We start from the raw sequence: 13315 nt of genomic DNA, 5'->3' as shown, positions 1-13315 counted from the left end.
TTTTTATTTCCAAACGCTTATCTCTGACATCAAATTATATCTGTGATGCTTAGAATTCTGTTCTAAATAATGAAGTATTTCCAGGCACTATGATAAATGTGACTGCTATAACACCAAATGTATGAATGAATGGGAAGGATGAAGAGTGTTTATTTCTTGGTCTCCTGGGTCTTTTGCCCAGAATGATTAAGGCAGAGGTCAAAAAGATGACATAGAAGTTATGTTTAATTCCAGAAATCTTTTATTTGGGACTTGGACTTAGTTTTCATAATTTTAAAAATTAAACCTAGGGGCTTCTCTGGTGGTTCAGTGGTTAAGAATCTGCCTGCCAATGCAGGGGACACGGGTTCTATCCCTGCTCCTGGAGGATCCCACATGCCACGCGACAGCTAAGGCCATGAACCGCAACTGCTGAGCCCACATACCCTAGAGCCCATGTTCCACAACAAAAGAAGCCACCTTAATGAGAAGTCTGTACACCGCAGCTAGAGAGTAGCCCCCACTCACCACAACTAGAGAAAGACCACATGCAGCAACAAAGACCCAGCACAGCCAAGAAGTAAATTACATGAATAAAAATTTTAAATATTAAACTTAGATATTATCTACTGTTCTCTCAAGTAGGGGGTTGTGAATAAATGAGATGAAGCAAGAGTCAGAAAACTCATACAGAATGTCAAAACCACTTTCTTCTCAGAGCATATGCTCAGCTGTTCAACATCCACCCCATAAACCTTCACTGAACACCCACTATGTGCTAGACACAGTGGTTCCAGAATAGGAATACAATGCTTCCTGAAATATGGTCATTCCCTCACACAACTAAAAGAAAGTTTCATGGACTAGCTATGACTTGGCAAGACAGACATGAGGTAAAGCTTCAGGAACTATTTTTATTGCGATTATTATTTTGTTATTATCATAAATTATTAAGTCCCAAAAGTGGTGAAGAGAGTGATGATACTCTTGGATCCAACACTTCCTTTCCTCTGCCTTTCTAGGGAGGCAGGATCACAGCCTGCTTGGGAAAGGCAGGAAGGGCAAGGCTACATTTTATAGACCAGGCTTGGTCCCAAATCACCAGCAATGATAAAATTTACAAGTCTTGAAGTTCAATGTCCATAATAGGAAAGAGAAAAGAATGGGTACTTGAATTCTGTCAGTAATAACCTTATTCAATAAATCTCTCAAACTCTAAAACTTTCATTTCCAAGATTTCAACATCATGACTGACATTTATAGAAAAGCTTCACATCACCAGCAGCATTGTCTCTTTACCTCAGGCATTTATCTGGAGTCAGGAGAGAGGGCTGTGTTTTTGAGAACTGAAGGAGATTAATTTATGTAAGACTCCATCAGCTGTATTGCCAATTAAAATGAAAGGCATTGTGAATTCCTCTTTCAATAATGGTGAAGTAGGTTTTATTGGTTAACTCTTACACAGAAAAAAAAAAAACTCTCAACAAAATATTTTAAAAACTACTTGAAGGCACTAGAGAGCAATCAAGAACAGGCAGAAACTGGAGTGGCATTAATTCTTGAAAGAAATTGGTGAGTTCTGTATTTATTTAACAGGGGAGACAGTTTGAAGTTTGAGTCCAGCCAAGTTACCAGAGCACCTGACCTGCCTCTCGAGAAACCTATATGCAGGTCAGGAAGCAACAGTTAGAACTGGACACGGAACGACAGGCTGGTTCCAAGTAGGAAAAGGAGTACGTCAAGGCTGTATATTGTCACCCTGCTTATTTAACTTATATGCAGAGTACATCATGAGAAATGCTGGGCTGGAAGCACAAGCTGGAATCAAGACTGCCAGGAGAAATATCAATAACCTTAGATATGCAGATGACACCACCCTTATGGCAGAAAGTGAAGAGGAACTCAAAAGCCTCTTGATGAAAGTGAAAGAGGAGAGTGAAAAGGTTGGCTTAAAGCTCAACATTCAGAAAATGAAGATCATGGCATCCAGTCCCATCACTTCATGGGAAATAGATGGGGAAACAGTGGAAACAGTGTCAGACTTTATTTTTGGGGGGGCTCCAAAATCACTGCAGATGGTGACTGCAGCCATGAAATGAAAAGACACTTACTCCTTGGAAGGAAAGTTATGACCAACCTAGATAGCATATTCAAAAGCAGAGACATTACTTTGCCAACAAAGGTCCATTTGTCAAGGCTATGGTTTTTCCAGTGGTCATGTATGGATGTGAGAGTTGGACTGTGAAGAAAGCTGAGTGCCAAAGAATTGATGCTTTTGAACTGTGGTGTTGGAGAAGACTCTTGAGAGTCCCTTGGACTGCAAGGACATCCAACCAGTCCATTCTGAAGGAGATCAGCCCTGGGATTTCTTTGGAGGGAATGATGCTGAAGCTGAAACTCCAGTACTTTGACCACCTCATGCGAAGAGTTGACTCATTGGAAAAGACTCTGATGCTGGTAGGGATTGGGGGCAGGAGGAGAAGGGGACGACAGAGGATGAGATGGCTGGATGGCATCACTGACTCAATGGACATGAGTCTGAGTGAACTCCAGGAGCTGGTGACGGACAGGGAGGCCTGGCGTGCTGCGATTCATGGGGTCGCAAAGAGTCGGTCACGACTGAGCGACTGAACTAAACTGAACTGAAATTAACTGCTTGCTAGGATAAGAATCAGATCTACACCCATCAAATGATAAGTGGATAAACAAACTGTGCAATATCTATACAATTCATCTCCTGACAGTAATTGACCACAAAACAAAGTTCTGGTATATGTTACAACATACTAATAGATGGATCTTAAAAACATCATATTAAATGAAAGATATCAGTCACAAAAGGGCTACCTGGCAGAGGATGAGATAGTAGGATAGAATCACCAACTCAATGGACATGAATATGAGCAAACTCCCAGAGATAGTAAGGACAGGGGAGCCTGGCATGCTGCAGGTCATGGGCTCGCAAAGAGTCAGACATGACTTAGCAACTGAACAACAACAAAAACTGGCGGCTCAGTGTTAAAGGACCCGCCTGCCAATGTAGGAGACTCAGGTTCTATCTGTGGGTCAGGAAGATCCCCTGGAGAAGGAAATGGCAACCCACTCCAGTATTCTTGCCTGGGAAATCCCATGGACAGATGAGCCTGGTGGGCTACAGTCCATGGGGTTGCAAAAGAGTGGGACACAACTTAGCCACTAAACAACAACTATCAGCCAAAAAAAGTCTCATATTATATGACTCTATTTATATGAAATGTGCAGAACAAGCAAATCTAGAGAGAGAGAAAGTAGGTTACTTTGGCCTGGGGCCTTACAGACAGGGTGTATAGCTAAGAAGTACAAGGTTTATTTCTGAAGTGATGAAAATTTTCTTTAAGTTGACTGTGATGATAGTTGCACATTTCTGTGAATATACTAAAGTGAAGTTGCTCAGTTGTGTCTGACTCTTTGCAACCCCATGGACTGTAGCCTACCAAGCTCCTCCGTCCATGGGATTTTCCAGGCAAGAATACTGGAGTGGGTTGCCATTTCCTGAATTGTACATTTTAAATTGGTTAATGGTATAGAATGTGAATTACATGTCAGTAAAGCTGTTATTTCTGAAAAAAACAGATATTAGAGGGACTTCCCTGGCAGTCCAGTGGTTAAGACTATGCATTTCCACTGCAGGCGGCACAGATTTGATCCCTGACTGGGGACCTAGGATCCCACATGCCACATAGCATGATCAAAAACAATTTTTTTGAAGTAGATATAAGAATATAGCTATGTTTTTTAAAATTAATTTTTACTGGAGTATAATTGCTTTACAATATTGTGTTAGTTTCTACTGTATTGCAAAATGAATCAGCCATACCTGAACAAGCTGTTTTCTATTGGGATAAACATTAAAGAGATTTGCAAAAATGTAAAAGAGTACCACTCTTCCTGCTAGCATTTTTATTTTAAAAAATTTACTTATTTTTCTTAAAAATGTTATGCTAACATATAACAGGTTTGTTACTTTTAAATGAACAAATATTTTTAAAGGTTTTAGTTTTAACTTCCAATACAACAAATATCAATAGACATAAAATGCATATATTCTAAGTATAAGAGATTAAAAATGAGTACATGATATGGACATGTATAAAGGAAACGTAATGAATAAAGAAGCATCAGGGTAAAAACATTTTCATTCCCTGGTGGTTCAGTGGCAAAGAATCCTCCTGCCAGTGCAGAAGACATGGGTTTAATCCCTGGGTCAGGAAGATCCCCTGGAGAAAAGAAATGGCAATCCCCTCTAGTCTTCTTGCCTAGAAAATCTCAGTCCATGGGATGGCAAAAGACAGACATGACTGGGTGACATTCTAATGACAAAACAAAATAACAACAACAACTCTACTGACAGCGGTTTTCTCATCAGAAATCACGGAGGGGGCTTCCCTGGTGGTTCAGTGATAAAGAATCTACCTGCCAGCACAGGAGGCCTGGGTTTGATCCTTGATCCGCGAAAATTCCATATGCCTTGGAGCAACTAAGCCTATGGGTCACAACTAGTGAGCCTGCGCTCTAGAGCCTGGGAGCCGCAACTGCTGAGCCTCCACTCTAGAGCCTGGGAGCTGCAACCGCTGAAGATGGCACGCCCTAAAGCCTCTGCTCCACCACAAGAGAAGCCAAAGCAACGAGAAGCCTGTACAGCACAACTAGAGAGTGGCCTCCTTCTCTCCACAACTAGATAAAAGCCTGTGCAACAACAAAGACCCAGCACAGCCAGAGAAATCATGGAGGCCAAAAGGAAGTAGCTTCTTTGTTACTTTGTTTTGGCTGCGCCTCTCAGTATGTGGGATCTTAGTTCCTCAACCAGAGATTGAACCTGTGCCCCCTGTGGCGGAAGCGCAGAGTCTTAACCACTGGACTGCCAGGGAAGTACCCACACAGTCTCTCTTCAGTGCCAGAAGAAAAGAACTCTCAACACGAAATCTTATATCTGGTGAAATTACTCTTCAGGAATGAAGGAGAAATAAAGACACTGTCAGGCAAAGAAACTAAAAAAAAAAAGTTCCCAGCAGAACTATTCTTATAGAATAAATAAAGTTCTATAGACAGGAAGGAGATGGCAAAAGAAAGAACTCGGAAACATCAGGAAGGAAGAACACAGTGAGTACTGACACATATAAATATGTGTAAATAAAGCAGACTCTTCTCGAATTTTCTAAATTGCTTGACAGTTGAATCAAAAACTACAGTACAGCCTAATGTGATTCTCAATGTACGAAAAAATAGAGCATATTAAAAATGAGGAGATTAAAGGGACATAAAGGGAAGTCGTTTCCATTCTTCATCCAAACTGGTAAAATGCTGATACCAGGAGACTTTGATATGTTACATATTTATAATGTAATACCCAGCACAACCACTAAAAGAGCTGTATGAAGAGAGACACTCAAAATATTACAGATATTTTTTTTTTAATTCTTAAAAGTGCTTAAGAAACCCAGAGCTACGCAAGAAAAGAAACAAATGGAAAACAGACCAAAAAAAGAAAACAAACAAACAAAAAAACAAAATAGCAAACTCTAACATACAAATAATTATATTAAATACAAATGGTATAGAGACCACAGTTAAAAGAGATTAGCAGAGGATTTAAAAACTGATTAAATAATGTGTCTAAGAAACTTGCTTCAAATATACTGATATATAAGTTAAAAGTAAAAGGACAAAAAAGATGTTATGTAAATATTAATAAAAACAAAGCAGGGTTGATTGTATTAATGTAAAAAAAGTAAACTACAGAGCAAAGAATATTACTAAGGGTAGAGGAGGACATTATATAATTATAAAAGTGTCAATTCACCAGGAAGACTGAAATTCTAAATGGACATGCACTAAACAACAGGGGTACATTATGTAAAGCCAAGACTGATAGAACTGAAGGTAGAAATAGACAAAGCCACAGTTGTAGTTGTTGATTTCATATCAACAACTGATAGAATAACAGAAAATCAGCAAGAATACTCAATAACACCATCATAAACAGCATCTAGTTGGCATTTTTTTAAAATAATGTTCTATACAACAACAAAAGAATATACATTCTTTTCAAGTACCACAGAATAGATACCAAGATAAAATATATCCCAGGCTATCAAACAAACCTCAAAAAATCTAAAAGAATTGAAAGAGTATGTTCTCTGTCCACAATGGAAACAAATAAACATCAATAATAAAAGATAACCAAAATGTCTCCAAAATCTTGGAAACTAAATAACATGCTTCTAAAAATAAAAATCCTTGAGGCAAAGAGGAAATCTCAACAGAAATAAAAAATTCTCTCTTAAGTGAAATGAAACTGAATGAAATGATATTGATTTGACAATGATTTGACAATGACAAATTGATGATGAAATGATAATACAACACATAAAAATGTGAGGGACACAGCTTAAACTGTCTCAAGAGAGAAATTTACAGCACTAAATTCTGACATAAGATGAGCTGAAGAGTCTCAGATCATTCATTTAAAACTGGGCTTCCCTGGTGGCTCAGTGGTAAAGAACCTGCCTGTCAATGCAAGAGACCTGGGTTTGATCCCTGATCTGGGAAGATCCCACATGCCCTGGAACAATGAAGCCCATGCACCACAACTACTGAGCCTGTGCTCTAGAGCCTGGGAGCCCCAACTACTGACGCCCCTGCATCCTAGAACCCATGCTCCTCATAAAGAGAAGTCACCACAATGAGAAACCTGCACAGCACAGCTAGAGCAAAAGCCCTCAGAGCAATGAAGACCCAGCACAGCTTAAAAACAAAAACAAACAAACAAACAAAAAAACTAAAGCTCCCATCTGAAGAAACGAGAAAAAGAAGAGCAAAATAAATCCAAAGCAAGCAGAAAGAAATAATAAAAATCAAAGCAGAAATCAATTACATTAAAAATAGGAAAAATAGAGAAAATCAATGAAATTAAAAACTGGTGTTTTAATTAGATCAATATTGACAACCCCCTAGCAATACTAACAAAGATAAAAACAGAGTAGACATGAATTACTGATACCAGGAATAAAACAGGGGCTATCTCTTAAAACCCTACAGACATCAAAAGAACAATGGAATACTATAAAGAACTTTACGGCTTCCCCGGTGGCACAGCGGTAAAGAGACGCAGGAGACAGCAGAGATGCGGGTTCAGGCCCTGGGTCTGGAAGAACCCCTGAAGGAGAATATGGCAACCCATTCCAGTATTCTTGTTTGGGAAATACCATGGACAGAGGAGCCTGACAGGCTACAGGGTTGCAAAAGAGTTGGACAGGACTCAGCGACTAAAGAACAACTTACCACCTAACAACTGCATTCCTGGGCATTTATCCCAGAGAAGTGGAAATGAATGTTTACATAAAAACCTGTAAACAACTGTTCATAGCAGCTTTATTTGTAATATCCCCAAACTGGAAAAACACCAGGTATCTTTTAATGAGTGACAAGTTAAATAAACAGCAGTACACCCATACCATGGAATACTACTCTATAGTAAAAAGAAACAAACTATTGATAGCTGCAACAACTTGAATGAGCCTCAGAGAAACAATACCAAATGAAAAAATGCCAATCCCAAAGGGTCATATGTGACACCATACATACATATTATATATGATTTCATATACATGCTGCTGCTGCTGCTAAGTCACTTCAGTCGTGTCCGACTCTGTGTGACCCCATAGATGGCAGCCCACCAGGCTCCCCCGTCCCTAGGACTCTCCAGGCAAGAACACTGGAGTGGGTTGCCATTTCCTTCTCCAATGCGTGAAAGTGAAAAGTGAAAGGGAAGTCGCTCAGTCATGTCCGACTCTGCAACCCCATGGACTGCAGCCTACCAGGCTCCTCCGTCCATGGGATTTTCCAGGCAAGAGTACTGGAGTGGGGTCCCATTTCCTTCTCCATTCATATACATAAATGATCTCTAAAGGAGAAAATTATAGATATGGAAAACAGACTGGTAGTTGCCAGAAGTTAAGAATGTTGGAAGATAGGGTGTCTGTATGACTATAAAGGGGTACCACAAGGGAGATCTTTGTGGTGATAAACAGTTCTGTATATTGATTGTGGTGGTGGTTATACAAACTATGCAAGAAATAGAATTGCATAGAATTAGCCACACACTGTGTATCTATGTAAAATTCCTGAATTTGGTATTAGGCTATGATTCTATATAACCATTAGGGGAATTGGGTGAAGGGTACGTGGGATCTGTCTATATTATCTTTGCAACCTTCTGTGACTATATCGCTTCAGAATAAAAGACTATGTCAATCAATCAATAATACCAAAAAAAGAAGGTGAAATAAAGATAATATCAGATAACAACTGAGAAAAATCTGTCACCAGAAGCCCACCACTACAAGAAATGCTTAAAAGAAATTCTTTAGGAAAAAACACCAGATGGAACTTCAAATATGGAAAGACAAAGGAAAGACAAATATTATAAATAGTATTTAAATATGTGGATTTTAAGATGCTATTTTTTCCCACTCATTTTCTTTTAAAAGACACATGACTTTTTAAAGCGATAATTATAACACTGGAGTGCAAGATTTGTAATATATATATATAAATAAAATATATTAAAACAATAACACCAAGGACAGGAGTAGGGAATAAGTGGAGCTACACTGCTGCAAGATTCTTACATTGTACATGAAGTAGTGCAAAGCTAACTTTTAACAGATTGTGACAAGTTAAGGATATAATTAATAGAGTAACCACTGAAAATATAATGCAAAAAGGTGGCCTTAAAGTCTTACTGAAATTTAAACAAAAATAAAAATGGAATTAAATGAAATATAAAAATATTCAACATACCCAAAAGAGGGCAGAAAAGGAGGAACAGAGAGGGAAGAAAATGATGGGACAAATGGAAAACAACTAGTAAAATGGTATACCTAAATCTGGGCTTCCTTGGTAGCTCAGCTGGTAAAAAATCGCCTGCAATGCAGGAGACCCTGGGTTGGGAAGTTCCCCTGGAGAAGGAATAGGCTATCCAATCCAGTACCCTTGGGCTTCCCTGGTGGCTCAGACGGTAAAGAATCTGCCTGCTATGTGGGAGACCTGGGTTTGATCCCTGGGTTGGGAAGATCCCCTCGAGGAGGACATGGCAACCCACTCCAGTATTCCTGCCTGGAGAATTCCATGGACAGAGAAGCCTGGTGGAATACAGTCCATGGGGTCACAAAGAGTCGGAGATGACTGAGCAACTAAGCACAGCACAGCACATACCTAAACCTAACTAAGTCAATTACTACATTAAATATGGAGAAGCAAACTACAATCAAAAGACAGAGACTGGACTTTGCTGGTGGTCCAGTGGTTAAGAATCTACCTGCCAATGCAGGAAACATGAGTTTGATCCCTGGTCCAGGAAGATCCCACATGCCAGGGAGCAACTAAGCCTGAGATTAACAACTACCAAAGCCCATGTGCCTCAATCATATGCTCCTTCACAAGAGAAGCCAGTGCACTGAAAAGCCTGCACACTGCAACTCGAGAGTAGCCCCTGTTCGCCACAACCAGAGAAAGCTTGTGCACAGCAACAAAGACCCAGCGCAGCCAAAAACAAATAAATAAAATGAATAATGAACAAACTAATGTAGGTAAACAACAAAAGAAAGAGATTATCAGACTGAGTTAAAGAGATTATCAGACTGAGTTAACGAGATTATCAGACTGAGTTAATGTTTAATGACATTACAACTGGTTTGAAAGTGAAAGAATATAAACATGCATGCCATATAAAAATGAACAAGGAAGTTGCAATAGTTATATTAATGTTAGACAAAGCAAATGTTAAAACAAGGATTACCATGTGAGATAAAGTTGGACATCTCAAAATTATCAAAAGTTGCCAATTCATCAGTGAGATATGACAATCTTAAATGTGCATGCATTCAGAGCTTAAAACTATATGAACAAAATTGATAAAACTAAAGGGAAAAATGATGTACTCTGCATATAAGTTAAATAAGTAGGGTGACAATATACAGCCTTGATATACTCCTTTCCCTATTTGGAACCAGCCTGTTGTTCCATGTCCAGTTCTAACTGTTGCTTCCTGACCTGCATATAGGTTTCTCGAGAGGCAGGTCAAGTGGTCTGGTATTCCCATCCCTTTCAGAATTTTCCACAGTTTATTGTGATCCACACAGTCAAAGGCTTTGGCATAGTCAATAAAGCAGAAATAGATGTTTTTCTGGTACCCTCTTGCTTTTTCCATGATCCAGTGGATGTTGGCAATTTGATCTCTGGGTCCTCTGCCTTTTCTAAAACCAGCTTGAACATCTGGAAGTTCATGGTTCACGTATTGCTGAAGCCTGGCTTGGAAAATTTTGAGCATTACTTTACTAGTGTGTGAGATGAGTGCAACTGTGCAGTAGTTTGAGCATACTTTGGCATTGCCTTTCTTAGGGATCGGAATGAAAACTGACCTTTTCCAGTCCTGTGGCCACTGCTGAGTTTTCCAAATTTGCTGGCATATTGAGTGCAGCACTTTCACAGCATCATCTTTCAGGATTTGAAAGAGCTCACCTGGAATTCCATCACCTCCACTAGCTTTGCTGGTAGTGATGCTTTCTAAGGCCCACTTGACTTCACATTGCAGGATGTCTGGCTCTAAGTGAGTGATCATACCATCGTGATTATCTTGGTCGTGAAGATCTTTTTTGTACATTTCTTCTGTGTATTCTTGCCACCTCTTCTTAATATCTTCTGCTTCTGTTTGGTCCATACCATTTCTGTCCTTTATAGAGCCCATCTTTGCATGAAATGTTCCATTGGTATCTCTAATTTTCTTGAAGAGATCTCTAGTCTTCCCCATTCTGTTGTTTCCCTCTATTTCTTTGCATTGATAGCTGAGGAAGGCTTTCTTATCTCTCCTGGGCTGGGCTGGAAGAAGCACAGGCTGGAATCAAGATTGCCGGGAGAAATATCAATAACCTCAGATATGCAGATGACACCACCCTTATGGCAGAAAGTGAAGAGGAACTCAAAAGCCTCTTGATGAAAGTGAAAGAGGAGAGTGAAAAGGTTGGCTTAAAGCTCAACATTCAGAAAACGAAGATCATGGCAGCTGGTCCCATCACTTCATGGGAAATAGATGGGGAAACAGTGGAAACAGTGTCAGACTTTATTTTTCTAGGCTCCAAAATCACTGCAGATGGTGAGTGCAGCCATGAAATTAAAAGACGCTTACTCCTTGGAAGAAAAGTTATGACCAACTTAGACAGCATATTGAAAAGCAGAGACATTACTTTGCCAACAAACGTCCATCTAGTCAAGGCTATGGTTTTTCCAGTAGTCATGTATGGATGTGAGAGTTGGACTGTGAAGAAAGCTGAGCACCGAAGAACTGATGCTTTTGAACTGCGGTGTTGGAGAAGACTCTTGAGAGTCCCTTGGACTGCAAGGAGATCCAACCAGTCCATCCTAAAGGAGATCAGTCCTGGGTGTTCTTTGGAAGGAATGATGCTGAAGCTGAAACTCCAATACTTTGGCCACCTCATGCAAAGAGCTGACTCACTGGAAAAGACCCTGATGCTAGCAGGGATTGGGGGCAGGAGGAGAAGGGGACAACAGAGGATGAGATGGCTGGATGGCATCACTGACTCGATGGACATGAGTCTAAGTGAACTCCTGGAGTTGGTGATGGACAGGGAGGCCTGGCGTGCTGCCTATTCATGAGGTCGCAAAGAGTCGGACACGACTAAGCAACTGAACTGAACTGAACTGAAAGGGAAAAATGGACAAATCCACTAGGAAAAAAAAAAATCACTAAAGATGTAAAATATCTCTACAATACTATCAACATCTTGAGCTAATTAACATTTATGAATACCACTTAACAACTGCAAAATACACATTCTTTTCCAGCATGTATTACATGTGCAGCAAGATACACACTGGAACATTAGTCAAATCTCAATCAATTTCAAAAGACTAATAGATGTTCTCTAAACTCAACAGAATTAAATTAGAAATCCAACAATGATAAAAGCTATCTTTAAAAGCCCTAAAATATTTTAAAATTAAACAACATATTTCATTTTTAAATATGAATCTAAGGAAAAAGATTATGAATCTAAGAAATCTAAGAATATGTATCTAAGAAAAACAGAAAAAAAATATTTTATACTGTGATTCAGCCTAAGCTAAGCAATGCTTAGGGAATACTTATAATTTCAATACTTAGGGGAATACTTATAATTTTTCTAATATCTATGAGAAAAAAAGAAAGGTTTAAAATCAATTATCCAAGTTTCCACCTTAAAAGCAAGAAAAAGAAATGCAAGTTAAAGTAGAAGTAAATACATAATGGAAATCAAAGCAGATACCAATGAAATGGAAATTAAAGAACATTTAAAAAATCAACAATCTCAATATTTGATTCTTTAAAAAGAGATATGATATACCCCTAACAAGAGTTATCCAAAAAAGTGAGATAAAACACAAATTATCAATGTCGGAAATGAAAGTAGGAACATCACTACATATTCTACAGGCATTTAAAAAATGTCAAGGGAATATTTTGAACAATATTTTGCCAATATATTAGAAAACATGCACAGGAGGGACAAATTCCTTAAAAAACAACTTTCCGAAACTAGCATGTTTCAAAACAAAACTAGTTTCAAAACAAAATTTGAATAGTTTTATGTCTATTACAGAAATTGAATTTCTTATCAAACTTTTCTTACAAATTCCAGGCTCAGATAAGTTTTACCAGTGAGTTCTATCAAACATTTAAAGATGAACTAGTTAGTACCAATCATATACAAACACCATCAGAACACAGAGGAGAGGGCAACACTTCCAAATCATTTTATGAGGCCCACATAATCCTGATACCAAAACCTAATAGTACCCTTTGAATAGGCTTCCCTTGTGGCTAAGATGGTAAAGAATCTACCTGCAATGCAGGAGACCAGGTTCAGTCTCTGGGTTGGGAAGATCCCCTGGCGAAGGGAATGGCAACCCACTCCAGTATTCTTGCCTGAGGAATCCCATGGACAGAGGAGCCTCATCCATGGGGTCGCACAGTCAGACATGACTGAGCGACTACTTTCACCCTTTGAAAAGGAGGAGTCTGCCAGAGTCAGGGTCTATGGGATTCCTATACTATTCCCTGCTCCCTGTTGGAGGGCAATACTCCTGGGAATTGAAAATCAACATTCTAATTAAGACATTTAGAAGAAACTGGACCATAACCACAAGCAGACCACAAAAGGAAAACATTGAGTTCTCCCTGAAACCACACAGACCTATTACCCTAACCCATAGCCCCCAAAAGGGGTTTGCACATGCCAGG

At 39.2% G+C, this 13315-nt stretch overlaps 1 protein-coding gene across 1 annotated transcript in view; it reads right to left on the bottom strand.

Moving 5' to 3' along the window:
* Positions 1 to 13315, bottom strand: part of VWA3B (von Willebrand factor A domain containing 3B) — a 187590-nt gene that overhangs the window by 167549 nt on the left and 6726 nt on the right. The window lies entirely within an intron of this gene.

Source organism: Capra hircus, chromosome 11, assembly GCF_001704415.2.
Source record: "Capra hircus breed San Clemente chromosome 11, ASM170441v1, whole genome shotgun sequence".
Lineage (NCBI taxonomy): Eukaryota > Metazoa > Chordata > Mammalia > Artiodactyla > Bovidae > Capra > Capra hircus.
The sequence above is the reverse complement of the archived record's forward strand: the minus strand, read 5'-3'. Positions and strand labels throughout refer to the sequence as shown.